The 12,371-nt window shown below is 33.4% G+C and overlaps 1 long non-coding RNA gene across 1 annotated transcript in view; it reads right to left on the bottom strand.

Annotated features, from left to right (window-relative positions):
• LOC140692830 (uncharacterized) overlaps positions 1-10,317 on the bottom strand; it is a 35,071-nt gene extending 24,754 nt beyond the window's left edge. Inside the window, exons 1-2 of the long non-coding RNA XR_012068433.1 lie at positions 10,097-10,317; positions 1,483-1,553 (exon numbers count right to left, since the gene is read on the bottom strand). This is a non-coding gene — a long non-coding RNA (uncharacterized lncRNA). The remainder of the gene's footprint in view (positions 1-1,482; positions 1,554-10,096) is intronic.
• Between the last annotated feature and the right edge of the window lie 2,054 nt (positions 10,318-12,371).

The raw sequence follows: 12,371 nt of genomic DNA, 5'->3' as shown, positions 1-12,371 counted from the left end.
GACATTTTGTATTTTAGTATTTGAAAATGTAATTTTATTTACCCTTGGCCTATGTTTTCTTCTCAGAAATCTGCTGATAGCCTAATGGGGGTTCATTTGTAGATTATCATAACTTTTTTGGATGCTTTTAAAATTTTACTCTGTCATTGACTTGCCAATTTGCATATGACGTATCTTGAAGGAGGTCCCTTTTTCTTATAGTTATTGGTGTTGGCTCACGGACATGTATATCAGCTTCTTACACAGGTTCGGAAAGTTATCAACTATTACTTCTTTAAATAAACCATTAGCTGCCTTCTAAATTTCTTCTCCCTCCAGGATTCCAGTCTAATGTGTACTTCCTGAAGAAGTCTGATGGCTATTGTAGAATTCCCTCACTTTTTAATATCTTGAATCTCTGCCATCTCCTATCATTTCTAGTTTTGTATTGGTGAGTTTGCTAATCTCTCTTCCACAAAGACAGTCTACTTCCAATGCTTTCTGTTGCTCTCTTCATCTCATTTATTAAATTCTCCTGGTCCTCCAATACTATTTGGTTATTTTATAGATTCAGTCTCTTTGATAATGTATTCCTTATCATCATTTCATTTATTCCTGAGCTCACTAAACTGCTTTCTTAGTTTTGTTTTTTGTATTGAGATTCTGTATGACACCTATTTGGATTCTCTATTAGTAATGTGGCAATATACCATGACTTTAAGTTTGTTTGCTGCAGGGTTGACATTGTGTGTGTGTGTGTGTGCAGTTGCATGTGCGTGTTTGACTGTGTCTGTGTCGGTGACTTTGTGTGTCTATCTGTGTGTGTGCATGCCCTATAATGTTACTGTGATTTGTCATGGTCTTGATAAGTTATTTCTCTGATGACACTAAATAACAGATTTTGAGTTGGAGTCCTTGTTTTTGTTTTCTGGTTGTTTGCAATATTGCACAGATTTTGTTTTACTTACCTGAGCTACCTGTGATAATATTTCAAACTGGCACTTTCCAGTCACTATTTTCTGGATAAAGATATGTTTTCATTGTCACTTCTTAGACTTCTCTGGTAGTTAATGCCACTCTTGTCACTGGGACTGTGAACACTTCCTTTTATTTGATATCCCTTGAAACTCAGTGTACTCAGTGAGGAAACATGTAAAGACAGGTGGGTATTTGGAATCAGGCAAGTGCCTTTGCCATGTCCAGTATTGCAAGGTAACATGTCTCCACCACTGTGAATGGGGAGTAGGGACAGTGTCATGAATGTCTGAGCGTCTGAAGGATGGAAATTCTGTCTCCATTGTGGGTCCCTCCTAATTACATGTGACCATGAGCACTGGTGAACTTGGAGGTCGAATCTGTGCGAACCACTGTGACTCTGTTTCTACTGGGTTCTCTGAACTTGTGGACTAAGATATCTTAGTCAGTGGGCCTTGGTTGCAGACACCAAATCTGCTCTTCCCTTAGTTCAGCCTCATTTGTGTATTTTAGTCCATCAAACTTTACCTGTTCACATGCCTTCTGGATTATTGCTTTGTGTTGTAGTTATTTTTCTTCAGATGTGAATGCTTTACTGACTGTAGATGTAAGGGGAGAGACAAAAATAATTTAAACTTATGTCACTTTTAAAAGTATATACTTTTTCAAATGAAAGCTTAAATTCTACTAAGGACATTATAAGAACAGTAAAGAAAGTGAACAAATCACATCCCTTAATATCATAGAACTACAAAATATTTTGTTTTTCCTGGGGTTTTTCTTCAATGTTTTTTACACCCACATACACATTTTACTATAATATATCCATATAACATCTTTAAAATCAATTAAATTATTAAAATATTTCTCTGTGCTGTAAATATAGCCCTTTTGGTTTTCTAATTTATTACCAGTATCTTGCACATTTCTGTCTTCTCCATCGTTCTTCCCTGTCCCCACAGGAAACCACTACTTGGTACACTACACATATATAAGTGATTCTGTTTCTGTTTTTTTATGATTATTTCTCTTATATCTTTATTTTCCTCATTTAAGTGACAACATAGTGTGTTTTTCTCTGTATGACTTATTTTACTATGTGCAATAATCTCTGGGTCCACTCACATATTTCCAAATTGTAGAGTTTTATTTTTTAATATGACAATGACTTAGTATTTATTATGTTATCTATATCTCACATCTACTTGAGCCAATCATCTGTTGATAGGCAGTTGAGTTGTGCTTCTATCCCTGGCTACTATAAATGATGATGTTAAGAACTCTGTGGGTAATTTATCCTTTAAAGTTAATGTTTTCATTTTTATCAGATTTATAACAAAAACTGGAATTGTGGCTACATATAATGTTTCTATTTCTAGTTTCCTTAGCACTGTCCACACTTTTATAATAGTGGATGCATCAATTTATATTTCCACCAACAGTGCACCTGGGTTCCCTCTTATTGATATTCTTATTAATATTTGTCATTTGTAGAGTTTTTATTAAAAGCCGTTTTGGTTGTTGTGAGATTATGTTTCATTCTGGTTTTGATTTTTAATTTCCTAATGAATACCAACAATATGTTTCTTTTTATGTGCATGAAAATCATCCACATGTCTGTTTTTGAAAAGTTTCCATGAAGATCCTTCAACTGTTTTTAAGTTGGGGTCTTTGTTTATTAAATATTTTGTCTAATATGCTATATATATATTATGAATATTAACATCTTGTTGGTCTCATTGTCTGAAATTTTTCCTTCTATTCTGTCTGATATCATGTCTTGTTGAAGGTTTCCTTTGCTCTGGAAAAGGTTTTGCACATCACACATATACAAGAATTAGAATCCCTGTGTCACATAATACATCTATTTTTTCCTCAGTAAACTAAAAACTGTAATTGTTAGTTTTCCTTTATGCTTGAAATTTGAAGACAAATCAAAAATAAACATTGCTATGATTTATCTCAGAGTCACTTCTGCTCCTGTTCTTGGTCAGAAATTGTATAAATTTGTGTTTACATTTGGGAAATTAATCCATTTTTACCTCATTTTTTATACTTTGGAAGGAAGTGCTCTTACATCTTCATTTTACATGTACTGTCTACTTTTCTCAGAACTACTTGTTGAAGAGACTGCCTTTTTTCCATTGTATACTCTTGCCTCCTTCATTGTAGACTAATTGACCTTAGGTGTGCGGGTTTATTTTTGGACTCTTTATTTTGTTCTACTGATCTATGTGTTTCTTTAAGTACCATATTTTGATGTATTGATTGCTGTAGCTTTGTAGTATGTTATAAAGTCAGGGAGGGTAATGCCCACAGTTTTGTTCATTTTTCAAAATACTTTTAGAAAATTTGGGTCTTTCAGATTTATGTATAAATTTTAGTATTATTCTCTTTGTTTTTTGAAGAAACTTATGGATTCTGTGAGAATGAAAATTTGCTAAAAGAAAAAACCTGAGAAAAATACTAAAGTGTGGAGGATAAATCATGCAATATTAACAACAAATGGATTGCTGAATAATTGAAAGAAAAAATATATATAAAACATGACAACCAAAACAAAATCCATGGGGTATAGCACAAGCAGTATTAATAGGGATGCTTATAGCAAAATAATCCCACTTATACAAATAGGAAATATCTCTCTCTTATAAAATATAGTTACCAGCAAATGTTGTAGAAAATAATAAACAAACTTTTTGCTAGAAGGAAAGACAGCTGAAAGGACAGAACATAATTAAATAAAATAAAGGTTAAAATAGAAACATATAATCAAACTAAATAATGCCTTTTGAAAGATAAATAAAGTTGATAAACTTTAACCAGACACAAGAGCAAAAAAGATAGTTACAGATTAATAAGCTCAGAGATGAATGAGAAGTTACATCTTATTTCAAAGAAATACAAAGCATCATAAGATGATACAACAAATTATATGCCAATAAAATGGAAAGCCTAGAAGAAATGGACAATTTCTTAGAAAGAACTAATCTCCAGAATGGAATGAGAAAGAAAATATGAACAGATTATCACTAATGAAATTGAATATGTAATTAAACCAAATCTTCCAAGAAACAAAATTACAGGACTACACAGATTCTCAGGTGATTTCTGCCAAACATTTTGAGAAGAGGTTTCACCTATACTTCACAGAGTATTCCAAAAATTTCGAGAGGAAGGAAGGCTTTCTACCCCACATTTCTGTATCACACCACTAGTAAAACTGGAACAAATACCTCAAAAAATTAGAGATTAAATACTACTGATAAGCATAGATGCAAAATCATCACTAAATTGTTAGCAAATCAAACAATATTTTCAGAGGATTATACAATATGAATAAGTCCATTTTTTTCTAGGGATGCAAAATTGATTAAATACCCACAAATTAATCAGTATGATACACCACACTAACAACCTGAAGAATAAAAATTATATGGTCACATCAATAGAGTCATAAAATGTTTTGACAAATTTGGTATCTTTTTAAGAATATATTTCTCCTCAAAGTGGGTATAAAGAAACATACCTCAACATAGTTAAGGTCATATATGACAAGAACTCAGCTAACATGACACTCACTGATTAAAAGCTGAAAGCATCCCCAATAAGAGAAGGAAGAAGACAAGAATGCTCATTCTTACCACTTTTATTCAGTATAGTACTGGAAATTCTAGCCATAGCTATCCAAAATAAAAGTAAATAAAATATAACTAATTAAGAAAAGGAGTAAAAGTATCTGTTTGCAGATGAAATACTTTAAACAGAAATCCTGAAAATGGTGCCACAAAATTTCTAGGAGTTATCAACGCATTTGGTAAAATTTCCGAATGTAAAATTAACATACAGAAAACTTGCATTTCTACACACTAACAACAAGCTAATAGATAGAGAAAGTGAGAGAAATATCACTTTTACAGCTGGATTACAAAAAACAAAAAAAAATCAAGAAATGTTTCCAACCAAGGAGTTAAAAGACCTGTTCTCAGATAACTGTATAATATTTACAAAAGAAATTGAAGATAATGCAAACAGATGAAAGGATATACTGTGCTGGTAGATGAGAAAATAAATTCTTTAAATGACAGTACTAGCCAAGAAAATAAACAAATTAAATTCAGTGCCTATCAAAATACCAAGGGCATTTTCAGAATTTACAATAAATAAATCTAAAATTTACATGTAAACACAAAATAGTTGAAATCAATTAAAAAAAAGAAAGAAAAGAAAACAAACTAAAAACACAAACGCTTTGACAAAGAACTAAGAGGGTGTATCACTGTCCCTCATTTTAAACTACAATTAAAAGCTACAGAATTAAAAGAATATGGTAGTGGCACAGAACAAACAGAATAATGGAACACAAAGAATGCTTCAAAATGAAATCAGACACTTATGGTCATTTATCCCATTACAAAAATTGAATATACAGTGGGGGAAAGGCAACCAACAGGCATATGAAACCGATCAACATCACTAACCATCAGAAAAATGCAAGTCCAGAACACAATGAGATTTTATGTCACTCCTGTCAGAATGACTATTATCAAAAAGATAACAAACATAAGTGTTCATGAGGATGTAAGAAAAACAACCATGATGCACTGCTGGAGTGAATGTAAATATGTGCTGCCACTGTGGAAAACAACATGGAGATATATCTGAAAATTAAAAATGAAATATATACCAACATTTCCATATCTGGATAATTATTTCAAGAAAATGATAACACTAATTAGAAAAGATAAATTCAAACCTATATTTACTGCAACATTATTCACAATAGACAGGATATAGAAGCATATTTATTGCTCATCAATAGATGATTGATAAAGAACATGTGTGTTTATAGTATATATATCTACCCAACTTAAATGCAGATTTATCAATATTTATATATACATACACACAATATATATTTATATGCACTATATATATGCACACACACACATAAAAATACAATGAGTTATTACTCAGCTCTAAAAAGAATAATTTCTTGTCATTTGCAACAAATTCGTAGATCAAGAGGGTAATATGCTAAGTGAAATAAGTCAGAAACAGAATGACAAATGCTGAATGATTTTACTCATATGTGGAATTTAAAACAAATGAACATAACAACACAGAAAAGGAGTTATAGTTATAGAAAGCAACAGGTTGTTCACAAGAAGGAGGGAAATGGGGTAAGGAAAAGAAAAAGTTGAGGGAAATTAAGAGAGAAAATTTTCCAATTGCAAATTAAATGAGTCAGGGACAAGAAATATACTGTATGGGTATTAGTAATTAACAATAAAACTTCTTTACATAGCAACAAGTCATAACTAGGTATATTCTGGTGAGCAGCTTGAAATGTATTAAAAACTGCAGACAGTATGTTGTGTAAGAGAAACCAACACAGTGTTTAGATTAAAGTACACTTCAAAAACAAGGAAACATTTTTATAGAAAAAAATTAGACTTGCAGTCAACAGAGGCAGAGGTTGGGAAAGGAGAATTTGATTAATGCACTCAAAATCTACAAACCTCCAGCCATAAAATAAACGTGTTGTAAGGATGTCCCATAGTAAAATGAAAATTACAACTAATAGTGCTTTATGTGCTAAATGAATGTTGTTAAGAGAGTAGACCATAATGTTTCTCATCACAACCAAAAGACAAGTTGTATTTCTTTCAAATTGTATCTAAAAGAGATAATGAATTCTCCCTAAAGTTGCTATGATATTTATTTCATGATACTTGTAAATCAAATCACTATCCTGTGCACGTAAACTTACACAATGTTTTATGCCAACTATATCTCAAAAAAAAGTGGAAGAAAAAATGGAAAACCAATGGTCAATTTTTCCCATGTCATTTCTCATGATTGTTTTTGCAGCAAGAAATCTTGAGTCATGATAAACTTATCCTAGGTAAAAATACTAATAAATAAGTGATTCTAATAAATTATACATAAAGATACTAATAAAATTAGTGTTTTGTCATGCCTTAAACTTTCTTCATGTTAAAAGCCCACTGCTTCTGTAGGCAACAAAATATCACTCTGTATATTCATCTAAGATTAGAGAATGGAAACAAATTGTAACCCTGGCTGCTTTTGCTGTGAGTGATAAAGTTCACTGTCTCTGACCGAAAGTCTCATCTCCACGACAGCATCTGTAATAAAGGAACCTGCTGGGTTGCTAAAAATCTCAGCATGGTAAAATCTCAGAACTCCTACAATTCTTAACTGTTTTGCAATGGGAATGCAATACTGACTAAGACTTGATTTTGGATAACAATGTGGTGTTTTCTCATGGTTGCAACAGGGGATGTGAGTATAATCCCTGTGATCCACAACAAACATTTTCGCTCAAGTGCTGGGCAAAGAACTGTAAAGGTTCTGCATTATTAGGACTGAGGACTGCTTTCAAAATGATGACTACGCTCACTCTATTCCAGGTAGTCCAAGGAAAGAAAGGTTATTGCAATTTCTAGTTGAACGGGAATAAGTCAGTGGCTCAGTTGCTATAAATAAGACAACGGCTGTTCAAAGCCATAATAAATTGTGTCAACAATGAGAATAAGACAAAAAAAATTAGACATAAGCTTAAATTAAAAAGGAGACACAGTCCTGTGCTGGGCTCTGGGGACAGGAAAATGTATATACCTCAGTCCAATTCAAGGGTTCATTATAATGGCCCTAATATCAGCTTGGGATTCAATGAACAGGTAACAATTAGTATACTGGGAGAAATAAAAACTACCTATCCCTGATTGGAAGGAAATCTGGTGGCTCAGTGAAACTCTTAACTCACAGAGATTCTGCTAGATGCAGAGGAATAATTCACTGATGACTCAAATAAGACAAACAGTTGCTGCTTAACAATCCATTTTCACACACACACACACACAATGGTAGACATATTTGTTGTACTTAGTGGGAAGAATTCAGTGGGCAGGTCTCAGATAATAGTTTTCAAACACCAGACTACTTTTCTACTTTTGCCAATAGTCTAGCTTTTGCAAGGTAGAATACTACAGATGGACAAATAAACAATATTCTTATTTAGGATTTCTAATTTTGAAAGTAAACTGTAGCTTTTCACTTTTCATTATAGAACCTTGCTAATATGATCGTGGTAAGAACCACTGTCTGATAAGAGAGCTGGAAACTAGCTGCTGAACCAGCCCATCTGAACCCCAGACTGCTAATGTAAGCAAAAACATAGCCACCATCAGAGTTGAGCTCACAAACTTAAAAGCTTGAAATTTCTGTTGTAGGAAAAAACCACTGCTGTCCAAAGTTCTCCTGCTGCAAGTGGGCTATTTTCTTCTCTTGGTAAATTTCATATTGGTGGGATGTTGCTACAGCTTACCCTGGCCCATTTGCCTTTTCTCCAGATTATCAAAGGCTTTCTTCACAACTGGTGACGCATTTTCAGGACTGAATCTTGCCATTTCAGTCTTATCAGCTGACACTGACTGCATGATTATGAGCAAAAGCCTTAGGCTCCCTGAACTTGCCTACAATTTTTCCAGCATTTCAGGGCATTTCACATTCTGAAAATGCTTCACCTTTAATTTTAAAATAATGGGAAAAAGTCAGAGTCTTCCATGAATATTTTATATTTCTAATATCTGCAGAAATTTGGTGTTCTTGCAGTTAGATAAATCTTTAATTCCACTACCCTCACTTCCTCCTACTCCACACATTTTAGATTGCAATTGGGTTACTGAATATGACCACTCCAACCAACGGGCTAGTACCTCTAAGATGCTTCCTGTGTGAAAGTTAGAAGGGGCACAATTTATGTGGGGTGTATAAACATACATTAAATATTTGCAATGGCACTGTCTCTTCTGTGTAAATTTCTGATTCTAAGAAGTAAATTAATTAGAAGTCAGTATAGTTATTGGTAAGGGGAAGAGAATCAGCTATTTTGGGGTGGGTGGGTGATGAAGAGACAGGAAAAATTCCAGCAAATGGGAATGGAATGCTTTAGGCCTCTGGAGGCATGAATTAAGAAGAAAATAATACTTTTTCTCCTGTACCTACTTCCACTTACTCTCTTGAGTTACTAGTCCTTGGACTATGAAAAGAACTAGTTTGTGGTGAAGAGTAAAGACCATAACGAAATATTTTGAAAACCATGAGAGTTTTGTTGTTTCAGGAAAGTAGATTTTGCTTAAAGTCAACATGTATTTTTCGTTCACTAAATAGTAAAATTCTTCCTTTGGCATGTGCTGTGCTTACTTTGCTGGTATACAAGTTAGACAAGGAAAGTGGGATAGACAGAAAACATCTGGAGGAGGTGGTTTCTGTGCTGAGACTGGAAAAGTGTAAGTAGGTAAAAGGAGGACACACAACTTCCAAGGATGAGCTGGAGCAAAAGTGGTGAGGCTGGAGCTAAAATAGTTGACAAGCATTTGCCTGGATGTATCTCCAGATACAGTGAAACATTAAGATATGCCAAGGTAGTCAGATGCCAATTTATAAAGAACTGACTAAACTAAGTTGAGTTTGTGGGCTTAGAGTTGGAAAAGCATTAAGTGCCACCCTGAGGATGTAAGCTGGCCTTTGGCTGGAACAGAAAAGCAATATAAATTATTGACTAGAAAATATAGTGTAGAATCTTGAGGGCAGGGAATGAAAGCACCCATTCGATTGCTTTGAGAACAGCGCAAAGAAGACCATTGATAAAATTACTTCTTAAATTCTACCACGTGCTGAATGTGCCATCTGAGACTACATCATGTGACCTTTATGATTCCAGGGATGACATAATAGAGACCATGATCCCTGGGCCGATACCTGCATTTATCTACTGTTCCAACCTATCCTAACTTAACACTTTTAATACTTTCCAGTATGAACCAGAAACCATTTAGTACTTTTCCCACTCTCCATGTTTTAGTCTTATTCCAAATTCTTCCATTTTCTCTTCTTCCTTACAAGAAATTATTTAAATTTACTCCCATATTGTTTCATCAAATGATCATATCAAATATCTCTTTTTTTTTAAATGGTAACTTACTCCCCATTTAACTCTTAATTCTATTAAAAAATAAAAGGAAAATACAGCTACACATCTATGTTTATCGTTCAAACAAGAAATTGGCAGATATTTGTCGACATTTTTCAACATCATTTTAATCTTTGTTACCTGTATAATATGGTAATCCTGTGGTAGATCAGTTGTAATTAGGATGACGTTCATAAACTGAAGATGGCTGATGAGTTGGCCTTGAAAGAGAGGTAGCTGATGTATCAGCTATCACTGGCACTAGAATCCGTGGGTTGCTCCCAGGTTGAAGTTTATAAAAACGACCTTCATTGACAGATATGTTGTGATATCTATTTGGAAAAGTATAAGGCTCCACCATCAGTCCAAAATAATTGCTCTGTATGGGAGACAATATGCTGTACAGAGAAGTAGAATATTTAGTTGTAATGAAGTTCACAACACGGCCATTTGCTTCAGTTTAGCTGCATTGATAGTGCCAGTGGACAGTGGTCAACTCATTTAAAATAGCACGTTGATCCACTGCAATTTGTTCTGTTGGTCTAACTGACCTTGATGATGGAGGAGAAAAATCACCTCTGATAAGGGTAGTTGTATCACCAATTATCTGGGTGGTAGAGGGCCTTCTTATTAGAGGCATGTTAAAATTTGCAGTAGGTTAAAAAGCACTTTCTCCACTAGCGTTAGCCACAAAACCAGAATTATGATTATCCACATTACCCCCTGCTTTAAAGTGCTTCTTTTTGAAATCTTCAGCCAATGAAGATACCAGAGAATCATTTTTAATCCCAACTCTTCTATTTACTCTAAGTAAAATCTGGGGACAGCCTCATTTAAAATTTGGATTATGATAGAACTGCAGCTACAACCAAAGGTGAAAATTTTTAGTAATATTTTAAATCAAAATACAAGTCAAAAATTAGCCTAACCTGTAAATCCTCAGATTTCACGTTTACAATGCAAAGATAATATCATCAAAATATGAACATTGCTGACGATATTTTTAAGTTTCTTGTTTGGAAACTACACATTTAAATAGAATAGTCATCAAATTTAAGAAGGTAGTATTTGCAGTAATGGTTTATGCCACGTTTTAAAAGCAGCATTAATACCTTTATTTTGATTTCTGTTAAGATTCAGAGTTTCAAGCAAAGTTTCTCATAATTTTGACTTCTTAAGGTACTGTCCTCATTTTTTAGAAAAAATAAAGTATTTTAGCCTTAGTAGTTTAATACAATTTTCAAAATCTATCTTAACATTTATATTACCATAGGATGATGTACAGAATAAAATTTTATATATAAGTTACCAAGTGGTATCTAAAATTTCTGTATACCTTTCTTAAAACAGAGACTTCTTTTTCTTTTGCCAGAAAGTCAACTAGACAAGCAGATCTTTGAAAATTCTGCTGCACTTTACCAAACCCATAAAGGTTAAGCTGTCTAACTAAACTTTTCATACTTCCAATTTGAAATATTCTGAAAGGGGGCTTTCTTTCCAAAACTTCCTTCTTAAAGACATCTTCATCAATCACTATGGAAGGTCCATTATCACCCCACCAGATGGATTTAAGTTTGTCACTCGCACCTTTTTTCCAGAGTTTTCTTGGAAATGACAGAGAACGAAAATCATTATCTTCATCTGGTTCAGAGACACAATGTATGTAACATGGTCTTTTAATCAAGGATCTTTCAGACAAATACTGAACAGCATTTTCTTCAATCATAGTCTTCAAGTCCAAGTCCACAAGGAATGTTTGATTACACAATAGAGATCTACCGGGGTTTCCTGAACCAATTGGTCCATCTTTATGAGACACAACTTGAATTTCTGAAGAAAAATATGCCATCTAAAGTAACTTTATCTACAGCTACCTTTTTATTCTGCATGATTTTGAGCACTGCATCTTCAAATGCTGCTTTGGTAGGTCTGCACAGATAAACTGCTAGGCCATCACAATGGTTCTCAACCTGAGTAGCTGTGACATCACAAAACGACTGGTCTCCTAGCAACTCAAGTGTAATGTTCAGTCAGTGTTTACTTCTCATTTATCCAGTTAAAATGAAACATGTAGGATGTTTATTTTTATAGTGTGATCTGCAAATATTATCGACACAAAATCTTTTTAATAATTTAATTTTGGGGTCTATGAAATAAAACCAATATCCATCCTTTTGTACATAAATTTACACCAGATTGGGGAACAGAGTATAAATAATGCAGAAAATATATAAAATAATTTTAAATTTTGGAATTTACAGTGAAAACTGTTTAAAACCTCTACATAAAATTTATAACACTTTCATGATCAGTTGTAATTAAGGTGAAAAATAATTTGATTTGGAAATGGAAGTATGTATTTATCTGTGTACTTTACAATAAATAACTCTATATTCAAAATATTAGCAGAATAAAT

The sequence above is a fragment of the Vicugna pacos genome, unplaced genomic scaffold, assembly GCF_048564905.1.
Source record: "Vicugna pacos unplaced genomic scaffold, VicPac4 scaffold_18, whole genome shotgun sequence".
Lineage (NCBI taxonomy): Eukaryota > Metazoa > Chordata > Mammalia > Artiodactyla > Camelidae > Vicugna > Vicugna pacos.
Note: the sequence above shows the minus strand (reverse complement) of the source record. Positions and strands in the feature narration are given on the sequence as shown.